The following is a 27,060-nucleotide window of genomic DNA, read 5'->3' on the forward strand; positions in this document are numbered from 1 at the left end:
TTTTGGATAATAAGCGATTACAAGTGTCCAGTACTTAGTAATATCCTCGTTTTCTTGTACTTTGTAGGGATTTCCCAACAAATTGAAAATTATTTCTTTTGGATCAATCTACATATGAATCTAAACAAATCTGCTGTAACCTACTAACCTCAAACTTGACACACAAAGATAAAATAATAGCTTATAAATATTTTTTTTGTTTCTTATTTCTGTATTGAAGTAAGTGCCAGATCTTCGGTGTTAACTTCAGTTAGTGTTCGGAAAACAGTGAAGTGATTTTATAGGAGTCATTTAACAAAGAGTTTTTAAAAAATCTACTCAAGAAAAGGTAAAGATTTTCATTATTTTTTTGTTACGCATGTTATAGTGTAAAGTGTAAGATAGTTTAAAAAGAAGTTGATATTTATTAGAAAGAAAAGTCGTGATAGTGTTATCCGTAGTGTTGCACACTAGACAAAATATTTCTCGCCTCGTGTCGTTTCGAAGGATAGATGAAGTTAAGAAAAATTAAGGCATAAATTTTCTATCGAAATTTACAAAATGAGACAAGAAATAATTTTTCAAGAGTCGAGATGAGATTCCTATAAAATTTACGAGACGAGAAAACTATTTTTCTCGTCTCGTCTCGTGGGGGTGGGCAGCACTAGTAGTCTCTATGGCATTTGCTTACCACCTGGCTGGCCCAAATTCAACCCACAATGGATATGGACAATTTTCCCGTTTTTACACCTTTGGTTCTATTGAGGTGCATACACCCTCTTTCGAAGTATATACCTGGGACAACTTACGGAAGTAAAGGAAGAAGGAATATGGTGTTGGCTGCACCATAACCATGAGTGCCGAAGTCCAAAATGTGTGGAACCTCCACACACATCCCTTGAACTTCAGGACGTGTTCACAAAGGTGGAGAGGGGTGACCTTCATTATATACAGAGTGGGCCAAAAGTTTCGAAGATTAACTTGTTTACTTATCATTAGTTTCCATTGATATTTTAAAGACTTAAAGACCAAGGATGGGAGATGTTTACACTTGAGTGTGTTATGAACTCGAGCTCATCCTGTGAAGTGCACTGTGTGGTGTTGCATGACGTCAAAAACGATCATGTTGCCATACTTCTTTGGGTGAAACCACAAACAATACAGCAACTCAAGGACAATATTTGTGAAGAAATACGGGCTGTTGGGCCAGAAGTGTTGACCCTTCCTAAAATTATATTCTACATTTAAGTGTAAACAATCTTCCATCCTTGGTCTTTAAGTTTGAAATATCAACGGAAACTAATCATAAATAATAAAATTATTCACAGTTATAACCCCTTCGTGACTTTTGGCCTTCCTGTATATATATATATATATATATATATATATATATATATATATATATATATATATATATATATATATATATATATATACAGGGTGGTTCAGTAATGTTGGACAGCCCTGAATAAATCGGAAACCAGAAGAGATATTAGCAAGAGTGTGGTGGATCCATATACTTGTGAAAGGGGGACGTCTTGTGAGGTACCACACAATGTTACCAGGTCAACAGTGTTGCCAGCTCAGTACAAAGTTGTATTTTTTTAAATGGAACATATAGAAGTTTATGCCATCAAAAGAATTAGTACAGAATATGAATACCGAAAAGCGAAACCACACCTGTCAGTGTTGCCAAATAAGGAAGTTATAAAACTTCAAAGATCAAGAAATTAAAGTGTCCGTAGAGCAAAACTAGCAAAAAGGCAAGAAAAAATAATACTACGGAATGAAAAGGAGTAACCGAAAGAGTAAACCAAAGAACGCACAGCTTCCAGTGAGTAACAGGGTTGCCACAGTAAAGGGGGGAAAAAAATGAAAATTTTGCAGTTGCTATAGGAAGAAAAGTGCCCATATGACATAATGCTGGAAACACCATAGAAAGTCTATGTAAAATTCAGGAATCCTAATAGCGTTTGTTCGAAAGCGATATCTCTAACCGTTTTCGAGATACACCAAAGGTGTGCGGAGTTTGCAACACTGCATAATTGATTTGACGATTAGACCCGTGTAGTTCTTACATTTTGTTGGGCGTATCATTTTCACTACTCGTACCTGTAGTTTGGAGGGCGAGGGAATTAATATGCAGTGTTGCAAACTCCGCACACCTTTGGTGTATCTCGGAAACGGTTAGAGATATTGATTTCGAACAACCGCTGTTAGGATTCCTGAATCTTACATGAACTTTCTGTGGTGTTTCCAGCATTATGTCATATGGGCACTTTTCCTCCTATAGCAGCGGCAAAATTTTCAATTTTTTCCCCCTTTGCTGTGGCAACCCTGTTACTCACTGGATGCTGTGCGTTCTTTGGTTTACTCTTTCGGTTACTCCTTTTCATTCCGTAGTATTATTTTTTCTTGCCTTTTTGCTAGTTTTGCTCTACGGACACTTTAATTTCTTGATCTTTGAAGCTTTATAACTTCCTTATTTGGCAACACTGACAGGTGCGGTTTCGCTTTTCGGTATTCACATTCTGTACTAATTCTTTTGATGGCATAAACTTCTATATGTTCCATTTAAAAAAATACAACTTTGTACTGAGCTGGCAACACTGTTGACCTGGTAACATTGTGTGGTACCTCAAAAGACGTCCCCCTTCCACAAGTATCTGGATCCACCAAACTCTTGCTAATATCTCTTCTGGTTTTCGATTTATTCAGGGCTGTCCAACATTACTGAACCACCCTGTATATATATATATATATATATATATATATATATATATATATATATATATATATATATATATATATTTATGCAATGAAAGAACAATTATGAAAGTTTCTTGCGACTCAACACATGTATCTTATGTCCGTGTCTTTGGAATATTTAGCCTATATTTAAGTATAATTCACTCCCACATACTCGAACAACTCCGTATCGATGTTTGCTGCACACTCACAAATGCAATCTTTGAGTTCAAGCATATCCCTCAGTTCAGGGGTAAAAGTGAGGGGGAACGCGTCGGTACGTCGTTACCCCATTTTTCAAATATATCCATGGCGTCCCTCTACTTCCTAAAAAAAAGTAATGGGCAAAGATAGGCACGGGGGCGGCATGGCGTCATGCGTCCCCTACATTCTGAGATCCACTTTTACCTCAGTCTCAGTTGAAGGGCAAATTGTAATGCGCCGCTATTCCTAATCTACGCCGTCGCATTACATGATATTTGAAAATGTAGTGATCAACTTTCCGGTCCGTACCGTATGATCTAAAAAAAAAGAAAGAAAAGAATGAAAATTTTTCGAAGCAAAATAAATAAACAGATATAAAAAAGTGATGAATTTAAGAATATTGATTTAAAATATTTCCCTCAAGCTAGGTGCCCAGAGTGTAACATCAGTAGTTTAAAAAAATGACTTTGAAAAAGAAATATATCAGAGTAAGATAATACTAAAAAAATGCACTAATTAAAACCTTAGGTCGGGGAGACTTTTTTCCCTCCTTGAAACCTTTCTGCCACCGACTACCGATAAAATGATGGTGTAAAATTTTTGAATATAAAACAGGCAGTGGCGGAACCAAGGGGGGCCAGGCCCCCTTGCTCAAATTCTTGCCCCCTCCCTAGTGCCCCCCCACACAGATGATGCTATTATAGGTCGACAAACGGTGAGTTGCCAGTGGCTACAAGTAAAACTACTTCCAAAATATGTCTCGACAACAAAGTTACGAACTGCAGAATACCGTTGCGTTCCGAGTAAAATAGCTCCACTCGTTTTAGTTTGTAGTATGGGAAGATCTAATTCACGTAAATCTGTGGGATGCTTGCATTCACCCCGCCACCTGGACATTCATTTTAACCTCTGTCCATTATCTAGTTATCTCCTTTGTTTTTGACAAACAACCAGAAAAATAGAAAATCAGTCGGCATTCTCATTCGCTTCAATGTTGAAAGTCATACTAAACTATGATATGCATACTTACAAATAACATGCACTGCAGTAAAACATCACACTTGTGTTGGACGAAAAAAGTCTTCGTACACTAAGTAATTGATTTCCATTGATAATGGCGACATAGAACAAATGCATCGCATCCATTAAATAATTTGGTATTATTATTATTATTATTATTATTATTATTATTATTATTATTATTATTATTATTATTATTATTATTATTATTATTATTATTATTATGAGTTTATCTACCAAACAACTATTTATTGATTAATAAAAATGATTAATCAATTATATTTAGTTACGTATGGTAGATGACTTCAGATTATATTATTTACTGACCGACAGTATCCCACGCTGTCGTATCTGTGCACAAGAGGTAAGTTCTAATCTTTTCTTTGTAGAAGTTAAGTAAAAGAACCTGTTTTACCTCGAAATGCTTAATTACAATTTTATTTACACAAAGACAATTCTAACATACAAGATTATATTAACGATGCTATTTGCATATACGAGTTACTTGTCACAAAAACTAATTACGCTAGGAAACTAAAACTATGCTCAGACTGTCTTTCTTAGCTAACTTTTACAAGTGGTAGCAATTGAAACTCACATGAGTATATGGTAACCTCTCACCCGAAGTCCAAGGTTAATCTCTTTGCACATGGCTTTAAAAAAAAGAACGTCTCTGTTGCCTCCGTTTTCACTCTCCCCCTCTGACAGCCTGAATCCCCATTATATTACCAAATGTTATCAATCTTTAATTTCAAATTAAGTGCTTTATGATTTTTTTTTTTTTTTTTTTTTTTTTTTGCAATTATAGTCTCATTAGTTTCTATCACCGTTGTCCCTTATAGTGCGTGGAGTTAGCGTAAAAATATTACACTTCCGGCTACCAGTCTGCAATTTTACACAGTTCTTATATGTATACGAAAGAACAGAAAACCGCCGGGAGACACTCGATTCAATGTCCAGAATTCGTGTGATGACGTCATCAAAATGGCGGACAGCTCGATTCATAAAATAAGCCATATCTCCGTTATTTATGAACCGATTTTCTTCAAACTTGGCTCATTTTAAAGGAAATTAAATTTGCAATAAAACATGTTGCCAAAATACTTCCTCTAAAATTAATCATTTTGGAGTTATTTAAGAATTTAATAAATTAATGAGTATTTATTGAAGAAGAATACAAAATAACTCCGAAACCCTTAGTTTTAGACGAAACACTTACGTAACGTGTTATATTATTAATTACATTACCTTTAAAATGAGCTATTAACGAACAAAATCGGTCCATAAATAACTGAGATATCACATATAACGTGTTAATTACATTATTAAAATGGCGGTCACGACTTCTAACAGATAGCGACAAATTCAGCCAAAATATTTCACTTCCATATACCAGTCCCAAATTTTACACAGTATTTATATACATAATAAATAATTTTAAAATACTTGGGAGGCACTTGACTTAACACGCTGAACTCCTATGTTGACGTCATCAAAATGGCCGCCGGCAATAAAAACATAGGTTTGATTAAATACACTTAACTCCGTTACCAATCATTTTATTGAGTCTTCCAACTGTTCCATCAGAAAGAGCATGAAATAAGCTACAAAAATGTTATTCGATTTTAAATGGTTTATGGCGATGACAGCGTGGAAGGGGGTAAAAAATGAATGTTTTGAAATTGTTGCTGTTGACTTACTATATTTTGCAATGACATTTTTGTTATTACAAGAGGCGTTAACTCAAGTAAATACACATTACATCCATTGCAATGTTGCATAGTTGTATAATTGTTTTAAGAGTGATTCATCTTTAATTATAAATTATACCACAAAAGAGTGAACATGAAAATAAAAATAGTTATTTACATCTTTTAGTGGATCCAATGCCCTCTTTTTACTAATTGGCAAAAATAAAAAAAAATACTTTTCTTTTTTTAGGAAGGGTAACAGATATTTACAACAGTTTCTCACAATGAAAACCTTTACAGTCCATATGGATTATTAACGCGGAAGGCACAACTATTGAACACTATGTAAACTTTAAACAAAGTGACAAGTTTGTAAGATTAAACTTAATTTCTGGATTGACCCTCACAACTACAAAGTAAAGTGCAAAGTTTGTGTATTTTTACACATCGACAGCGCGTGCAAATGTGTTTGCATTTGCATGCTATCAACTCTTTTAGCTTTTCCATGGTGAAGTTTGGGCTTGTCGACCAGAGGGGCTCATGGTCATCTGCAGTCTTTTTCCATCCCCACTCACAAGGATCCATGCGTTGACTGTTCCGTTGAAGACAGTTTGTTCACAAAGAACATTGTAGGATGGCCCTCTTCACGTATTGCAACAGAGCGTTGCTGGTTGGTGGAATATTTTCAATTGGTCTGTTTTGCTGGGTAAAGAGAATCCGCCTGGTTTCATTGACGGTTTCTGCAGAACTTGATGAATGGTACATAAGAAGTACAAAGAGTTGAATGAGTAAAAACGTATCGTCATCTTCAGAGATGTTGTCCAGAATTTGAGAATATGCCGAAAAAGCTTTGTCTAGGTCTCGGAAAGTCATTCACGTTTTCCATGCAGTTGTTTTACCAATACTTGCAAAACTTGACACAGTGTCAGCCCCCGTAAATGCATGGAAGAAAGGTAAAAGATCTGGAACTCCTCGTGAAACTTTGTTGTGCAACTCGTGGATCGGAAGGTATTGGATGTGCTTTCCACTGCCGTATTCCATCCAAAATTCTTTCAGTGTATTGAGTCTAGAAAAGGCATATATAGCAATTACTACCACGTCACTATCAACAGTTTTCAGAATGACCTTAGAACAACCCGAGTATTTCATGGCATGCCATATATGAAGTAGGAGAGGGGCATCAGCTTCTTCATGGAATTCGGAAGATATAGCTTCAAATGTCGCCTCCATTTGCGATCCAATTACCGTGTCTCTGTAGTGCAAATGACTTTTTTCCCGCCAGGGAGATCCATTATGACCAGGTTTCCAGCTAAAAATTCAAAGAGTTCTTTGTTTTTACTGTGAGCAAGGAACTTACTGAAAGATTTGGGGATGACAACATTAGATTTTATATTTATTCTGAATCCAGACCTCTCGACTGTCGTACGTCATTTTTTAGGCTTCCTTCTAGGCAGCGGTCAAAAACTAGGGCAACTCTTTCCACAGATGTTAATCTCATTAGAATGTATGGTTTAACAATCTGATTGCAGTACTCTTGAAATGTCCGGCTGGATTTAGAGACAAGCATATGGGTCAAGGCTGCTGCATCGATTATGAGCGAAGAAACTTCGGGCTCATAAGCAGTGGTCACTCGAACTCCACTTGACTCGACGATACAGGACACCACGTCGGATTTTTTATTGGTTTTCTGAGCTTACCGCGATCGGATATGGAAGGTGGACATGAGCTATTTTTATGGGCAAAGAACTTTTTGACGTCAATTCCCCTAGATTGACTAGCAACGTACAACTTGGCAAAAAGAGTACTGTCTTTTCTCAGGTCTACTATATTCTGCTTGTCTTTGGACTTAACTGTAACTTTCTTAGCACTCATCAAGGGATGGTTGTTTCTTTTGATGACTTCATTGATGGAAACTTTTCTAAGGATCAACCGATCTTCCACAAACGTATCAAATTGGCTTTTCCCTGTAGCATTTGCCGACATGACACTCATCGCATTTTCTTCTGGGAGAATGATTCTACTGCTGTTGACTGTAGTTAACTCGTCATCTTTGAATGGGTTGCCGTGTGATTCAAACACTTTAACAAGGGTAGAAACAAGGTTTTCGAATTTCTTATGAAAACTTGAAGTATCATCATGATCCTCCTCGGAAGTGATGTTAGATTTCAGGTTTCCGATCCTTTTCGAACTCTCCAATCATGCGAACAACTTCGGGTCCTGCAACCATCCATTGCAATAGCCCCTCCCCTTGACTTAGACGGGATAGGTTAATTGAAGAATTTTTAATTAGTTTGTTGTTCTGCTCATGTAACTGGTCAAGTGCCATCCTAGAAAATTTTCTTTTAGTTTTGCAGCCAGATATATTTCCGTTTTGGAACTCACGGAACATTGTTCGATGCATCTTTGGGAATTGCTTTAAGTTGTACAAAAACACTGGCAGCCATCGCGCATTGGTAGCATGATCGAGAGCAAAAATCTATGGACAAATTTTTCCAGAGTAGAAATAAAATCTATCAAACTGCCCTGTCGAATGCTGCGGACCTAATCTAGAAGGAGACATTCTAGCACCATGGTGGTCTTCCAGTACATTGTGTGATAGAATATTTGTTTCTTTTCTAAAAATTCGGTAACAGAAGTCACCACTAGCAAAACCAAAGAAATATTTTTGCGTTTTCTTCAAGCAGAAACTTCTGCCATCTACTAGAAGAAAATGTACGGATCTTCTTTTCATCCACTTCCAAGTTGTCATCGCCATATATAGTTCATAAACCATTTACCTATAAACTAAATCGAATAACATTTTTGTACCTTATTTCATGCTCTTTCAAATGGAAGAATTGGAAGACTAAATAAAATGATCGGTAACGGAGTTACGTGTATTTAAGCAAATTTATGTTTTTAATCCCGGCGGCCATTTTGATGACGTCAACATAGGAGTTCAGCGTGTTAAATCAAGTGTTTCCCAGGTATTTTAAAATTATTTTTTTATGTATATAAATACTGTGTAAAATTTGGGACTGGTATATAGAAGTGAAGTATTTTGGCTGAATTTGTCGCTATCTGTTAGCAGTTGTGACCGCCATTTTAATAATGTAATTAACACGTTATGTGTGATATCTCAGTTATTTATGGACCGATTTTGTTCGTTAATAGCTCATTTTAAAGGTAATGTAATTAATAATATAACACGTTACGTAAGTGTTTCGTCTAAAACTAAGGGTTTCGGAGTTATTTTGTATTTTTCTTCAATAAATACTCATTAATTTATTAAATTCTTAAATAACTCCAAAATGATTAATTTTAGAGGAAATATTTTGATAACATGCTTTATTGCAAATTTAATTTCCTTTAAAATGAGCCAAGTTTGAAGAAAATCGGTTCATAAATAACGGAGATATGGCTTATTTTATGAATCGAGCTGTCCGCCATTTTGATGACGTCATCACACGAGTTCTGGACATTGGATCGAGTGTCTCCCGGCGGTTTTCTGTTCTTTCGTATACATATAAGAACTGTGTAAAATTGCAGACTGGTAGCCGGAAGTGAAATATTTTGGTGGTTTCTGACACTAACTCCATGCACTATTAGGACAAATTATTATAACAAAGGAAAAACATATTAATGGTTCCTCTTGATTACTTTCCAAGGCTTTTTCTTATAATTCACTTAAGCAGTATCACTTTTTTTTTTTTTTTTTACAAATTATCATATCCATTTATTCCTTTTTTTATATATAAAATCTGTTTTCAACACATTATATTATCATGCGGTATTAAAACAAATCTGGAACTTCTGATATTTATTTACCTCCATCATTCCATCCGGAAAATTAGTGTGATCTGTACACGAGGGAATGTTTTCGGGCTGCTAAAATTAAGATTACTGGTGCCATACTATAACTTTGAGTTTCGCCTTATCTCAAGTAGATGCAGACATGTCAGAATTTTTGATCCTTGTAGATACACTAGTTCAAACGCTGTCCAAGATGAGGTCTGGTAAATATGACTCTCAACGAACAATATTCGAACAAATTTATCAAGAATGTTTGGAGATGTGCAAAGAAAATGGTCTCGAATTCCAGAGCCGGAAACAAATAGAATATAGGGGTTCCTCGTGGAAACGAACTAGACATCCGCCATCGAAATATCACAAATTCATTTTGGATGAATCTTTTCCTTCATTGGATGCAGAAAACGAATTTTCTAAAGATAATATATCTATCAAGAGACATTTTTCTCCCTACTATTGATAGACAATCACTGATATGGAAAACCGCTTTGTATCATGTTGCAAAATCATCAGATCAATCACCACTCTACATCCAAAAAGTAAAAACTTTTTAAAATTACAACATTGTCGAACCTATAACCCAGCATTATGGAGTGATCTGCAAACATTAAAGTGAGAACTCAAAATCCTCCCAAACACAATTAATAGAGCAACCCAAAAGCATAAAAAGCATATAAAGCATAATTGCAATTTACACATATGGTTGGTACCTTGAACATGATTGTGATTGTCTAAGGGTCCAGAAGAAACTAGTTTTAAAAGCATAATTTTAGAAAATAAAGCATAAAGCATAATTTAAAATATATAGCACAATTCTTGGAAAATTCTCTTTAACTGAAAGTTTAACATACTGTGTTAGGCCTAATATTTTTTAAAACCAATATGTACGATGCAAAATCATTGAGAGCATAACAATGCAACAATGAAAAGCTTATTTTCATTTCTGTAAACTTTTCGGTGTAATCCTTTGATGTGGAGAAAAGAAAAAAGTAAAAGCAGAAATTTTTCCGCCAACAATGAATAGCATGCAAGAACTCCATACTATATTGTTATGTTTACTTTTTGAACTTAAGCACTTTCTGTACTTTTTGGTGGCATCTTTTACTTTCTCTTTCTGTATATATGTACCTTTAAGGCGCACACAAATGATAGAAAAAAATTTATTCGAGCAAAGCACATCTCTTTACAATGAATTAAGTAGAAAGTTCATTAAATATGAGAGAAACTAATTGCAAAAAATATCAATAAATAGATCAAGATATTTAGAATATTTAATGTACAATAAATATTATACATTATACACGATTAATGTAAAATAATCATTGAAATTAACAATAAAGCATAATTTAAAAAAAAGCATAATTAAACAAGAAATAAAGCATAATGTGAGTTGCTCTAACAATTAAGTTGTATGAAGACGAGAAGAAAACCAAAGCTGATTCCTTAACGAATTTCGTTGATCTTCTTTGTGTCTACAAAAACGCATTCCTAGAAACCTACAAGCTAGGTATCATCTCTGTGATTATATCAGTTTCTAGTGCTACATGTGAAAGGTCATTCTCTTCTTTGAAAAGATTAAAGACTTGTATACGCAGTTCAATGACTCATGATAGGTTGAAAAACTTAGTGAAATTGCTAAATCCTTAGATCTTTAACAAGTTGTGGATATGTTTGCTGCTGCCCACACGAATAGAAAGACCCTCTTCAAGTAGAGGCATGAACCTATAAGTTATTTTCTTTACCTGTAAAAGTGTGTTTGCTTCCACTTAAGTTAACAGCTACACATATTTTAAACGCCATGATTAAATAACTATTTACTTATATTAGAAATCAATTGCATTAATGAATCCTAGTTGTTTGAGGTACTAAATTCTTATATTTTCACTGTTTTCCAAAGAATAAAATCATGAACAACAAAGATGGAAACATTCACCTTGAATACACACACACACACACACACACACATATATATATATATATATATATATATATATATATATGTGTGTGTGTGTGTGTGTGTGTGTGGAGATCCTCTTGGGCCCTTCATTGGCCCCCCTGAAAAAACTCTAGCTACGCTACTAAAACAGAGCTTATTTTCAAAATTTGATGTCTGGAACTATACCTTTAAAATTTAGTACTTCATCCATATTCATTTACTAGCAAAGTAAAATTAATATCATTCTATACATTAATAAACGTACACTGTAATTAGCAAAGTGTTCTGAAATGAGTTTTTGATGCAAGAGCGACATATTACTGGGATATCATTTTTTAGAACAAATTTATTTTAATAGTTCCAAACTACATTACATTTTGTATTTTGTATTATCTTCTTGAACATGACAGATGAAGCCTCGTGTCTCTGTATAAGTTATTTCTTAAAATGTATTATAGTAATCAAGGATGTTATAAATAGAGGATCTGCCCATATGTATCTTCATCCTATTAAATCGGTGAAGCCAAAAAGCAACCGAGCATCGGCCCGTCTGATTGGCTACTCTCGTTTCCGCCATGATTGTTGGCTCAAAACATTGCGATGCTATTGGGCGGAGTGGGCAGAGTAGGGGTGGCGAAACTGTGGCGTATGGCTTCAAGATTTTGTTGTAAGGGCAGATCCTCTATTTTATAAGATCCTTGATAGTAATACTGTCTTTGTAGCCTACGAATCTGCGAATAAAGAAAAATGGTTTTAGTAATATATTAATAAAAGAGAATAAAACATAAAAGGGAAGGAAGAGAAGAGAAGAAAGAAATTATATTAATAATATTTTTGGAAGGATGCGATGAATGCCGGAGAGAGAAATGAGAGTTCCGCGGTGCATGTGATAGTATCAACATCTCTGAAAGTGAGATGCAGAAGATGAAGTGATTAAAGTAAACTTTTTTCATCGTACACTTATTTTACACATCTACAAATACTCATAAAAACACCTACATCCATCTACAATTATCTCACACGCCTACATTTCTTTTATTTTTGACTTTTACCAATGTTTACACCCTGACTAACTGGATAACTGGCCCTCTTCTTCCCTTGGAACTCCTTCATGATCTTGACTACAATTATACCTTATTTAGACTATTATTACACCCTACTGTGACCATACATTTATTTCACTGAGTTCGACAGATTGCTTTAAGTTGTACAAAAACACTGGCAGCCATCGCGCATTGGTAGCATGATCGAGAGCAAAAATCTATGGACAAATTTTTCCAGAGTAGAAATAAAATCTATCAAACTGCCCTGTCGAATGCTGCGGACCTAATCTAAAAGGAGACATTCTAGCACCATGGTGGTCTTCCAGTACATTGTGTGATAGAATATTTGTTTCTTTTCTAAAAATTCGGTAACAGAAGTCACCACTAGCAAAACCAAAGAAATATTTTTGCGTTTTCTTCAAGCAGAAACTTCTGCCATCTACTAGAAGAAAATGTACGGATCTTCTTTTCATCCACTTCCAAGTTGTCATCGCCATATATAGTTCATAAACCATTTACCTATAAACTAAATCGAATAACATTTTTGTACCTTATTTCATGCTCTTTCAAATGGAAGAATTGGAAGACTAAATAAAATGATCGGTAACGGAGTTACGTGTATTTAAGCAAATTTATGTTTTTAATCCCGGCGGCCATTTTGATGACGTCAACATAGGAGTTCAGCGTGTTAAATCAAGTGTTTCCCAGGTATTTTAAAATTATTTTTTATGTATATAAATACTGTGTAAAATTTGGGACTGGTATATAGAAGTGAAGTATTTTGGCTGAATTTGTCGCTATCTGTTAGCAGTTGTGACCGCCATTTTAATAATGTAATTAACACGTTATGTGTGATATCTCAGTTATTTATGGACCGATTTTGTTCGTTAATAGCTCATTTTAAAGGTAATGTAATTAATAATATAACACGTTACGTAAGTGTTTCGTCTAAAACTAAGGGTTTCGGAGTTATTTTGTATTTTTCTTCAATAAATACTCATTAATTTATTAAATTCTTAAATAACTCCAAAATGATTAATTTTAGAGGAAATATTTTGGTAACATGCTTTATTGCAAATTTAATTTCCTTTAAAATGAGCCAAGTTTGAAGAAAATCGGTTCATAAATAACGGAGATATGGCTTATTTTATGAATCGAGCTGTCCGCCATTTTGATGACATCATCACACGAGTTCTGGACATTGGATCGAGTGTCTCCCGGCGGTTTTCTGTTCTTTCGTATACATATAAGAACTGTGTAAAATTGCAGACTGGTAGCCGGAAGTGAAATATTTTGGTGGTTTCTGACACTAACTCCATGCACTATTAGGACAAATTATTATAACAAAGGAAAAACATATTAATGGTTCCTCTTGATTACTTTCCAAGGCTTTTTCTTATAATTCACTTAAGCAGTATCACTTTTTTTTTTTACAAATTATCATATCCATTTATTCCTTTTTTTATATATAAAATCTGTTTTCAACACATTATATTATCATGCGGTATTAAAACAAATCTGGAACTTCTGATATTTATTTACCTCCATCATTCCATCCGGAAAATTAGTGTGATCTGTACACGAGGGAATGTTTTCGGGCTGCTAAAATTAAGATTACTGGTGCCATACTATAACTTTGAGTTTCGCCTTATCTCAAGTAGATGCAGACATGTCAGAATTTTTGATCCTTGTAGATACACTAGTTCAAACGCTGTCCAAGATTAGGTCTGGTAAATATGACTCTCAACGAACAATATTCGAACAAATTTATCAAGAATGTTTGGAGATGTGCAAAGAAAATGGTCTCGAATTCCAGAGCCGGAAACAAATAGAATATAGGGGTTCCTCGTGGAAACGAACTAGACATCCGCCATCGAAATATCACAAATTCATTTTGGATGAATCTTTTCCTTCATTGGATGCAGAAAACGAATTTTCTAAAGATAATATATCTATCAAGAGACATTTTTCTCCCTACTATTGATAGACAATCACTGATATGGAAAACCGCTTTGTATCATGTTGCAAAATCATCAGATCAATCACCACTCTACATCCAAAAAGTAAAAACTTTTTAAAATTACAACATTGTCGAACCTATAACCCAGCATTATGGAGTGATCTGCAAACATTAAAGTGAGAACTCAAAATCCTCCCAAACACAATTAATAGAGCAACCCAAAAGCATAAAAAGCATATAAAGCATAATTGCAATTTACACATATGGTTGGTACCTTGAACATGATTGTGATTGTCTAAGGGTCCAGAAGAAACTAGTTTTAAAAGCATAATTTTAGAAAATAAAGCATAAAGCATAATTTAAAATATATAGCACAATTCTTGGAAAATTCTCTTTAACTGAAAGTTTAACATACTGTGTTAGGCCTAATATTTTTTAAAACCAATATGTACGATGCAAAATCATTGAGAACATAACAATGCAACAATGAAAAGCTTATTTTCATTTCTGTAAACTTTTCGGTGTAATCCTTTGATGTGGAGAAAAGAAAAAAGTAAAAGCAGAAATTTTTCCGCCAACAATGAATAGCATGCAAGAACTCCATACTATATTGTTATGTTTACTTTTTGAACTTAAGCACTTTCTGTACTTTTTGGTGGCATCTTTTACTTTCCCTTTCTGTATATATGTACCTTTAAGGCGCACACAAATGATAGAAAAAAAATTATTCGAGCAAAGCACATCTCTTTACAATGAATTAAGTAGAAAGTTCATTAAATATGAGAGAAACTAATTGCAAAAAATATCAATAAATAGATCAAGATATTTAGAATATTTAATGTACAATAAATATTATACATTATACACGATTAATGTAAAATAATCATTGAAATTAACAATAAAGCATAATTTAAAAAAAAGCATAATTAAACAAGAAATAAAGCATAATGTGAGTTGCTCTAACAATTAAGTTGTATGAAGACGAGAAGAAAACCAAAGCTGATTCCTTAACGAATTTCGTTGATCTTCTTTGTGTCTACAAAAACGCATTCCTAGAAACCTACAAGCTAGGTATCATCTCTGTGATTATATCAGTTTCTAGTGCTACATGTGAAAGGTCATTCTCTTCTTTGAAAAGATTAAAGACTTGTATACGCAGTTCAATGACTCATGATAGGTTGAAAAACTTAGTGAAATTGCTAAATCCTTAGATCTTTAACAAGTTGTGGATATGTTTGCTGCTGCCCACACGAATAGAAAGACCCTCTTCAAGTAGAGGCATGAACCTATAAGTTATTTTCTTTACCTGTAAAAGTGTGTTTGCTTCCACTTAAGTTAACAGCTACACATATTTTAAACGCCATGATTAAATAACTATTTACTTATATTAGAAATCAATTGCATTAATGAATCCTAGTTGTTTGAGGTACTAAATTCTTATATTTTCACTGTTTTCCAAAGAATAAAATCATGAACAACAAAGATGGAAACATTCACCTTGAATACACACACACACACACACACACACACATATATATATATATATATATATATATATATATATATATATATATATATATATGTGTGTGTGTGTGTGTGTGTGTGTGGAGATCCTCTTGGGCCCTTCATTGGCCCTCCTGAAAAAACTCTAGCTACGCTACTGAAAACAGAGCTTATTTTCAAAATTTGATGTCTGGAACTATACCTTTAAAATTTAGTACTTCATCCATATTCATTTACTAGCAAAGTAAAATTAATATCATTCTATACATTAATAAACGTACACTGTAATTAGCAAAGTGTTCTGAAATGAGTTTTTGATGCAAGAGCGACATATTACTGGGATATCATTTTTTAGAACAAATTTATTTTAATAGTTCCAAACTACATTACATTTTGTATTTTGTATTATCTTCTTGAACATGACAGATGAAGCCTCGTGTCTCTGTATAAGTTATTTCTTAAAATGTATTATAGTAATCAAGGATGTTATAAATAGAGGATCTGCCCATATGTATCTTCATCCTATTAAATCGGTGAAGCCAAAAAGCAACCGAGCATCGGCCCGTCTGATTGGCTACTCTCGTTTCTACCATCGTCTGATTGGCTACTTTCGTTTCCGCCATGATTGTTGGCTCAAAACATTGCGATGCTATTGGGCGGAGTGGGCAGAGTAGGGGTGGCGAAACTGTGGCGTATGGCTTCAAGATTTTGTTGTAAGGGCAGATCCTCTATTTTATAAGATCCTTGATAGTAATACTGTCTTTGTAGCCTACGAATCTGCGAATAAAGAAAAATGGTTTTAGTAATATATTAATAAAAGAGAATAAAACATAAAAGGGAAGGAAGAGAAGAGAAGAAAGAAATTATATTAATAATATTTTTGGAAGGATGCGATGAATGCCGGAGAGAGAAATGAGAGTTCCGCGGTGCATGTGATAGTATCAACATCTCTGAAAGTGAGATGCAGAAGATGAAGTGATTAAAGTAAACTTTTTTCATCGTACACTTATTTTACACATCTACAAATACTCATAAAAACACCTACATCCATCTACAATTATCTCACACGCCTACATTTCTTTTATTTTTGACTTTTACCAATGTTTACACCCTGACTAACTGGATAACTGGCCCTCTTCTTCCCTTGGAACTCCTTCATGATCTTGACTACAATTATACCTTATTTAGACTATTATTACACCCTACTGTGACCATACATTTATTTCACTGAGTTCGACAGACTGTTTTTATGAACTTGAATTTGCATATTGACAATTTTTATTCTAGTACATTTTCTTAACTATATACTGTATAGCAGGCAATTCGACTGGAAAGTCGGCCAACAAATGCAAATGGCGGCTTCCACCATTTGTAAATTTCTTTACAATTTCAATGCCAATAATACAATTTCTGAACAAGTAATTCAAAATATACACCTTTTTAGCATACTTGACTTATATAGCTGATGCTCCTATTAAAACACCATTAATGGTGAAGAAGACAAGAAGGAGGAGGATGCGATGTGCAGAATCTTGATGCAGCTAGAAGGTGAAAGGATCATTAAAATATAAATATATGTTATTGAATAAAACCAATTTAAAACTAATGCTCAGAACTAGAAAAACGTCCATTAGAAAACTTTACGAACAGTAAATGTGTTATGGTGATGAAGCTATCTTACATCTGAGATTTAACGAAAGCTAAAGCTATTTTGGAAGTGATTACTCACCTGTATTTGTAACGATCTATGTAATAGGTAGTAAAAGTTCGAAGTGGGGTTAAATTCCAAAGTTGGGCGTCCGTTTCCAGCAAAATTTTTAAAATTTACAGGAAAGATATGGATAATTTGATCGTTTGTGTGCTTGATAATGTATAAGAGTCTCGAAAAATCTGTTTATTTGTTATATATAAGCGGTTATAAACATGGGACTATACGGCGAGCGGAGGGAACTACTTGGCGCAAGGTAACCGAACAGCTGCATTGTGGGAAAGAAACGAGCATTTATGTTATAAACATGGCGAATGTACAAGGGCAATGAACTAATAATTTTAACATTTGTGAAGCAATACCTTGATAACGAGCAAAATCTTTTAAAAGTTTGTGAAGAGCACGGATTAATGAACCTAATAACAAATTGGAGAAAGTGTGGAAAGGAGATAACAGCGAAAAAACGTGGCGAAAGCGGACGCCCAACTTCGGAATAAATGCCTCGAAGTGATTATAAACCAAAGTTCACGATAATTATAATGCAAGTTTCATTTCCAAATATTAAAAAAAATAGAGTAACTTATATACTTATGTACAATTAAATTTTGTTAAGATTTCTACATTTAATCATACTATGCTGGATATGCCCCTCAGATGTTATTTCATGTATTACTCTGAACTTGCCTAATCTTCTTATGTTTCCCACTTCATAGAAACAGTGGGTGGCGACTCTGGTGTGGAGGGCCAAAACATTTCATCATCTTTAAGGAATTATTACAGTAACATTAGGAGACGGCAAGATGTCGGTTTTTTTTTTTTTAAGAGTTCAGCTTTAATAATATAAAATTATGGAACCTTAATTAGTTTTAAAGTCGAAACTATAATATAAATATGAAAAATATGTTATTATTTTATTTTATTACAAAATGGTTCTTGTGTACTGTGTCTTTTGTGAACTAACCCTAATAAAATTGTAATTTTTAATCTGATTAACATGACATGCACGTAACTATTCCTGGTAGAAGTAAATAGAAATAGTACAAGTACTACCAATTCATTCTGCAATCGAGAATGGAATGGCCAATAATGAACAGTGAAACAGACAATTGACTAATCAAAACAATTCCCAGATATTCCCAAAATAGCTGCTATGTCATTAGTCTTGTAACTTTCATTTACTTTGTTTCTGGTTTCTAAGCACTGAACGTCCAGGATCAACTCATTTTGATTAGTGCCTTCTAGGGCCAGCTTCACAGAACTGACAACTACTACAAGAGTTTTTGTTTGCTTATTTGTTTGTGTTTTATAACACGTATAATGTTATGGAGGAAAATGAAATCTTTCAGTTTAACGTCGCACGATTATGCCTTTTAGACTAAAGGAGACGATGATTAAGGCAAGTGAATGATGATGGAAGAATTTGTGGAATGAGAAAGTGGGAGGAAATAAGAGTAGCCTGAGAAAACCCACGGACACGATATTGTCCTCTACAAACTTAGTTAGCCGGGGATCAAACCAGGGGCCTCACGCACCAGAGGTAAGCACCCTATCACTGAGCCACCATGCCCCCAATATAATAGAGGGAAAATATGTCATTTGTAAACAGTAAAGCCGTTTCCTACAGTGAGTAAGTAATTTTATGATAGATAGTTTAATAATTAATATATTATTATTCGAAACATGCAGGGGAGAGTATAGAAAGTTAGTTTGGTAATAAAATTTCTAACAATCAGTTTAATAGTCGAATTACTTCAAAAATCAACAGCTAAATGGTACCTATATCTGTTCCTGTAAAATCCCAAAACTTCTATGAGGTAATGAAAAAGAAAAAGAGCGAAATTTAACCGTAAATATTGACTTCAGTATTTAGGTCTATACCAAGGATCTTATAAAATAGAGGATCTTGAAGCCATACGTCACAGTTTCACCACCCCTACTTTGTCCACTCCGCCCAATAGCATCGCAATGTTTTGAGCCAACAATCATGTCGCAAACGAAAGTAGCAAATCAGAAGATGGTGGAAACGAGAATAGCCAATCAGACGTGCCTATGCTCGGTTGTTTTTTGGCTTCATCAATTTAATAGTATTAAGATACATATGGGCAGATCCTCTATTTATAACATCCTTGGTCTATACTAAAAGACATTATTATTATGTTCTTATTTTTACCTACATTTTCTATTTTGCAAATATTAGGTCTATTTTGATCAAGTAGCCTGTTGTTCTGTAGCCAAGTTCTATCCGTGATTTGTCAGTGTTGTATCTAAAGCTGCAACGTTCTTTATCTGAAGTTCATCAATTGAAAAGTAGTTTTAAACAACTTTAATCTTTTTATATACAAACTACGTTCTTTTTTCTTTTTTAATTTTCCAAGAATTTACGAAAATGATTTTTTCCGTAGCTACTCAAAATATTGACCGTCTAAAAGACGTCACGTATCAGGGGTGGATCCAGGACCGACTTCTGGGGGGGGGCGGTGGGTTGTCATACTGCTACTTTTAAGGGTGCCAAACTTTGGGATGTGTTTTATTTATATTTATAAAATAAGAAAGTTTCCTCTTCTGGGGGGGGCCCTGTCATATCCTATTAATGAACGGTAAACACCTGAGTCTGTGCGTCAGAATCATCTCACAATAATAAACAGTAAAGCTGTTAGATGTCGCTACCTGCCCCATCGCTTACCTGTATAACGAAGTACTTGAGTAATTGGATAAATATAGTATGGAGTTTGACGTCGTTGATACACAAACTAAAAATAAATACATTTTTAATGGTAAACAATTACAGATTTTAATTATGCACGATTTTAGCCTCGTGTACAGCGGCTCAGGCAGAACAACTTGTCTTAATAATGGAAATAAATGTAACTTACTTAGTGTGGCGTGGGACCACCGTTAGTAGGCAGGACAGCTCTGATTTGTTGTCGAATGGATTTGATTTGTTTTTGTGTTTAGCGTCCCATTCAGCTGCGAGGCTATATGAGACGTGGACCTACAGCTTAAAGTGAGATACGAATTACATGAACTTCCTCTGGGAATCGAACTCGTGTCTTCCACGCAAAGTTGTTGAATGTTTTGTTAGCGAGAATCGAGGAGAACATCTGCTTCGGAGTCTGGGCTTGAGATCTGACCATAGGTGTTTAATAATGTTTAGATCTGGTGATTGAGAGAGCCAGGAGAGGAATTGTTGAAAGACAGCTCATTAAAACATATCAGGTATTTGCAATCATTGGCGATCCACTTTGAATGTACTTTGCCACGTTTTTATTCGCTAAGGCGTTGTTTGCAGCTAACAGTATTTTAGAAATCAGAACCCTACAGCAAATGTTCAGGTAGTACAATTCTTATAGGAACGTGATTATCCCAATATGTTGTTCTAGGTGCTGATTAAGTTCCACAGTTACATTTCCCGTATTCCTTCTATGATCCCTGATGACAATGCTTTTCAATGTTAAACGATCCCTGTCACTTAGACTTCTCTTCCACCCACTATTAGTCTTCGCAGATGTTGTTTTGCCATTAGTTCTGTAGACCGTCATCCCCTTAGATTAGGATTAGATTCCTGGGTTTACGGCACCTATGACCATGTTAGCCCAGGCCCGCAACCAGAGGGGGCTAGGGGGGCTGTCCCCCCTAAACTTTTCGTGGACCCTCCAGACCTCAATATAAAATGTTATTATTAATACAAAATCCAATTTGTAGGATAATTTTTACTGACTTGCCCCCCAAACCGCTAAAGCTGGTTGCGGGTCTGTGTTAGCCCTTCACGTATGAGCGATGACGTCACTTGGCGAACATACCATCCGAGAAAATCGAAGGAAGAAAGGATTGGAAAAGGAAGGAAGCGGCGTGAGATCTGTATATTAGGTACAATCTTGGTATTTTTCTCATGTGAATGAGGAAAACTCAGGAAAACCTCGACCAGGGTGGCTACCCTGAGAAAGCTGTTACACTTTTTCGACCTTAGACACTATTTCCAGTGCTCCAATTAATTGCATACCCATAATTTGGCCTGTTTGAAACTCAGCGGGGTCTGTCATTTTGCGTCACCACCATCTGCTCGCTTCAACGCATAACTACGTTCTACTCCGCTTGACGTACTACGAACACTATTAAAACAACGGCCAGTCATTTCCAATGATACCATCTCACATATCTAACGTGTTGCAAAATACCGGATGTTTCCATTATTGTGTTAACCGTAAGAATGTATAGCATAGTTTAGATTTTTTTTTAAGGAACCTTTAAATTCTATAATTATATAAGCCTGTATATTACTATATTTCATCTACCATTGTGAAATGAATAGTCTTCATGAGTATTAAATCTGAAGTTTTACCGGTCAAGTAATTGTTTCCTTTCTCTTTATCATGATTTAAACGATTCTATAATGACGTTTATATCTTGTGACACAGACAACACAAACAAATAATTAAACATCCGCTTAAGCTTTTATTACACATAATGCCTTCTCATCCAATCAAAGTTCATGTATATTTTTCATCTCTCAAAAATGACTCCATTTTATTACTTAGTAACCATATCATACCAGGACAAAAAAACGTGAATGTTATGATTTATTGTTTCTTGAACTGGATTAAGTGTCACTATTAGTTTGTTGTTTGGAGAAATTTGAGATTTACGTCCGGTTGTAGAACTTCCTTATATATCATAAAACAAAAGAAGAAGAAAACTCCATTATGCTTGTAAGCTGAAAAGATTTTGCTGCAGTGAATCTTATCTAATTATAAAGCATACGAAAAGTAATTTACGCAACGTCTCATACAGCATGTTAATTCAGATTATAATGCAAAGCATTTATAATGCAGGTAAGAGATTTTACATATTGTTCTAACTTAGATATTCTATTCAAAAACCTCTTCCATGAGGAAATACGTGTTTCTCAACCTGTTGTTGCGGTAAATTACAAGATCGCCTTCTCGCCGACCTATTTTCGAGCACATGCGATTTTAGTGTATGAGCTTCCGGGTTTAATTTCTAGTTTAACGTCTCACGTTTACACACTGAGGGTAACGAAAACGGTGAAGATGATATTGAACGAAATGGTGCAATGAAGAAAGTGAGAGGAAACAAGAGATTCCCGAGAAAGCCCATCCACAGTGGCGGCGATTGGACGTTAAAAGTGTGGGGGGCAAGGCATTGTATGTTCCTGTAGCTTTCTTAACTCTACGGGAAGACAAGTAACCAATGTGTACTCACGCAATGACAAATATTATATGGCACCATTTTTTCTATGAACCACTAAACAAAAACTTTACTTTCCAAATGAAACTATATACATTACGGGGTCACTTCAAAAAAGTGGGGGCAACTGTCCCCTCTTACCCCCCCCCCCGAATCGCCTCCCCTGCCCATCCATATGGTGTTTGCCTACTGCAAAATCTACTTGGCGCAAGCTGGGAAGCCCCCACACTAGAAGTGAGCGCTCTATGACTAAGCTACCGCGGCCTCCAATATTCCAAAGTACTTTCTACGATGAAGAATATCTAATAAAAATAAAGATATCCTTTCTAAAAACAAATACAGTAACACTAAATTAAATAATACAAGCATGAGTGGTAATATAAAAAGTGCAAAAAAGGACACAAAGTAGTTTTAGACATAGTACTCTGACAAATAATGTTTACAGCAAATGCTACTGCTCAACGCTTGGGAATGTGGATACGTTCGTTAAAAAGTCCGCTTGTCACGCTACCTCTGTGGCTGGCTAGTTCAACCTTGTAAAGTCAGCACTGCCAAATTATCTTCAAGCAGTTTCAAAGGAAGCGGAGCACCAGTGAAGTATTTCATATGATTCTTTATTAATATGAGAAGGATATTTCAACAAATCATTCTTGTTGAGGGTGGCCTTCCGGTCGATCTGCTGTAACAAGAAGCGATGCTGCATTTTTATCCTCTTGTAGAGAAAGCGATGTACAAATTTAGTCAACATGTTGTTCCATTTCTGTAGCTCCATACTTAATATGCTGATTACCTTGAAAAGAATATTTAGTATTTTTTATGTTAGATGCTATTATTATTATTGATGCGTACCCAATTAACATAAGTTTAACGATAGCAACAACACGCCCCGTTGACACCACTCGTGCCATTTATGCTCTGTTTGGAGTGTTATTTATGAATGTGGTTAGGGTAAATTTTCTGCTTTAGTATAAAGGAAGCCGGTTGGGGATGATTTGAACGCGGAAAGTATACTGGTGGTTGATCTCAGCGTATACAGGAATCTGCTGTTTGGATTGTGGAAATATTGCACAACTTATGAGTTATTTTTGTATAATGTTATTTTGTTCGATCCTTGATGGGCCATCCTACCTAAAAAGGATAAAATAGATATTGATGAATAATTATTCAGTGCATATGCGTCCATACATAAAATCAAACCTCGAGTGATAGGCAGTTTTCTTTTTTCTTTCTTTCTTTCTTTTTTCATGACATGAGAGTGTAGCTTTAAAGCTAATCCAATTTTCCAATCCAATTTTTGCTGAACACCCGTTAAAAATGTTCAATAGATGTTTCAGTACTTAGAAAAAGCTACTTATATGTAGCATAGTGTACAAAACACTCATATAATACTTCGGTAATAGAAAGGTGAGAGAAAAAGTAACCCGTGTACCATCTCTACCATACATTACATGTACACTATCTAATTCAATCCGAGAGAGACATGAATACATAAACTTCGAAAACTTTTTAAAAATATCCATGTTTTTCAAAGGAACTCAAAGCTCCATCGTCTCCCTAGGGCCTCAGCCCGTTCGATTACATTATACTGGGAGCCTTCCCACCTAGTCTAGTGGCTAGCACATGAACCTTTAGTACACATGCTCCAGAGTTTATTCCCGTTGAGAAACCATAAAAAAAAAAAAAAATCAAACGCATTGCATGATTAGGATTCCAACTTATTCTATAGTTTCACATCTATATAGCCTCAGTACTAAACTGTCTCGTAGGCAGAATATTAAAACAAATGTGGAATAATTTTGGGGGCGGGGATAACTTTAGTTTACCTTATATTCTTGACTGCTTACTTTTTTAAACATATACAGGATTTGTCCGTAAAATAGTAGATCATTTTAAAAAAAATGTATTCACAATTTTGACACATCGACTTAATACTTTTCGAAATACGCCCCCATCTGCAGCGCGTTTCTAGCGACTCTGCCAATCACTGAAGGCTCCCTGAAACAGAAACTGGAATGCTCTTCAGCTCCCTCGTTACGGCCTCTTCAATGGCCTGACCGAACCATGGTGCCGTCCTTTAACGACCCCTTTCAGTCGGAGGAAGAGGAAGAAGTCTACAGGAGCGACATCTGGGCTGTAGGGTCGCTGGAGAAGCTGTGTGATGCCATGTTTGGTCAGAAAGTCCATGACAGCAAAGGCGATGTGGCTGGGCACATTCTCATGATGATGCTTCCATGATCCAGCGACTGCTGGACGGACGCGGGCGACTCGTTTTCTGAATCTTTCAAGTAGGCTACCACCAGAGTTCAAAAGATTTCGCACTTTCATTAAGTTTTCGTCCCTTTTTGCCATTGAAGTTGGTCCTGACCGTTGCTCATCTTCAATTTTGCTCTTTCCTCCCGAGACAATTTGCGCCATTCAAAAACACTTGATTGACCCATGGCATCACTACCATAAGCAGTCTTGATCATGTCTCGCAATTCACTATTATATACAGGGTATTTCTAAATAATCGTTTACATAATTTGAGAGGCGATTCTATTCATAGCAACAAGGCAAATCGTCATTACCTTAAATCTGTTTAACCCAGTTTGAAGCAAATCTTCACCGCGTAATGCTGCTCTAACAAACTATTCATTGTGGAGACGACAATGCACCTTGAAAGGGGTTCACCTTAAACTCGATCTACACTCTGTGAAGGCTTGGAGGTGACTGGAAACTGGTGTGCTGGTAGCTATGACTCACCACCACCAACCAGAAGCAATAACATCCCCCTCGGTCACCACGTTTTGGCGGGAAAGAATCAGTTCTATTACTTCCTTGACACACCCTGTATTTATCTAAACAAACAACTAAAGGTGGTCGAAGTGGGATCTAAAATACCCCTTGGCCATCCTCTAGCCTTTTGCTAAAAAGAGACGGTCAACTTCGACAAAAAAAAAAAAAAAAAAACACCACACCGGCACCACTAGCTTACCCTCACTCGATAATCATAATTGTCCGGCTCTCAAATTTCTGCTTCTATACAACAGATGTTCAAAACAACTATTAACTAATTAATTCAAATGTTTCAGAAACATTGTCTGACACATTTTCTAAAATTTTTCATGTTCTTCACTGAAGTTTAATTCACTGAAGTTAAAAAAAAAAAAAAAAAAAAAGTGGAGAAAGTACAGTGAAGACCAGTTAGAACTTTTGTACAGAGGAGTGTACCTATTTGGTTGAGTAGTGGATATTAGAGGGAAAATTGTGCATATGGAAGCGAAAAAATGTAGAAGTTTACTGGATTAGTATTAACTACAGTACAATATTTAGCTTTCGTCGCTTCTTTTAATCTTGCGTTATTAAGATGTCTGGCTGTAAGTAGAGAAAGCTTTTAGCAGGAAAGATGGCCACAGGCGGATAAACATTAGTTGAACGTGCCTCTTGAGGATATCGTCGTGTTTTTACGACTTGTAAAAAGCTTTCTTTCTCTGTACACAATGTATCTTCCTGTGCTTCTGAAACAAATAGCACATATCGTACTATTGAAACTGAAGGGTTATATTTACGAAGATGCGGTGTAATGTCTTATTACAAAGACAGAAAATATGTAAGTTAAAAATCTTACGTAAGAAATGTAAAATACAGTCAAAGGAAATATCAATGTGTTAAAAAGTAGAGAAAATTGTAATGTAGTGTGAGAAAAAAAAATATACACGGCTTATATGCTAGCAAGTATCTTAACTATAATAATGCCATTTTCGCAGTCACTAGCTACCTTCAAGTTAATAAAACTTCTGTGCCCTTTAAATAATAATAATAATAATAATAATAATAATAATAATAATAATAATAATAATAATAATAATATTATTATTATTATTATTATTATTATTATTATTATTATTATTATTATTATTATTATTATTATTATTATTATTATTATTATTATTATTATTATAAAGGTTACTTCTGTCTGATTTTTCACGGCAATGATTCAACACTATTGTGCAATTCTAGCTGCACCCACCCGTTTAGCTGGACAAAAATAGAATTTACTTGGTAGAACAAGTGTTGCAAATCAGTTTTACAGAAATAATTTAGCTCTTTGCTCCTTGGTGTGCGCGGTAGCTTCGCGCAATTTTGACCTTCATCAAAGATACAAGGGTACGCTCCCAACACTGGTTCAAGTGGCACGCGGTGTTGCGAGTGATCCTGGAATATGAGGGGCTCGCTCAGTGTGCGGCTAATCTATATGAATGAATGAAGGCTGTTACCCGATAAACCTCATTGGA

The 27,060-nt window shown here is 35.2% G+C and overlaps 1 protein-coding gene across 2 annotated transcripts in view; it reads left to right on the top strand.

The window, feature by feature from the left end:
• Positions 1–27,060, top strand: part of LOC145662995 (fatty-acid amide hydrolase 2-A-like) — a 286,215-nt gene that overhangs the window by 91,868 nt on the left and 167,287 nt on the right. The window contains exon 1 of one of the 2 annotated variants that reach the window (XM_081729106.1): positions 242–328. The exons of the other annotated variant lie outside the window; for it this stretch is intronic. The gene's annotated coding sequence lies outside the window, so the exon portion shown is untranslated. Of the gene's footprint in view, positions 1–241; positions 329–27,060 lie in introns of those variants that run through there. 2 annotated transcript variants of the gene reach the window in all.

This window comes from Thermobia domestica, chromosome 10 (genome assembly GCF_964235325.1).
Source record: "Thermobia domestica chromosome 10, izTheDome1.hap1.1, whole genome shotgun sequence".
In the NCBI taxonomy this organism is placed as follows: domain Eukaryota; kingdom Metazoa; phylum Arthropoda; class Insecta; order Zygentoma; family Lepismatidae; genus Thermobia; species Thermobia domestica.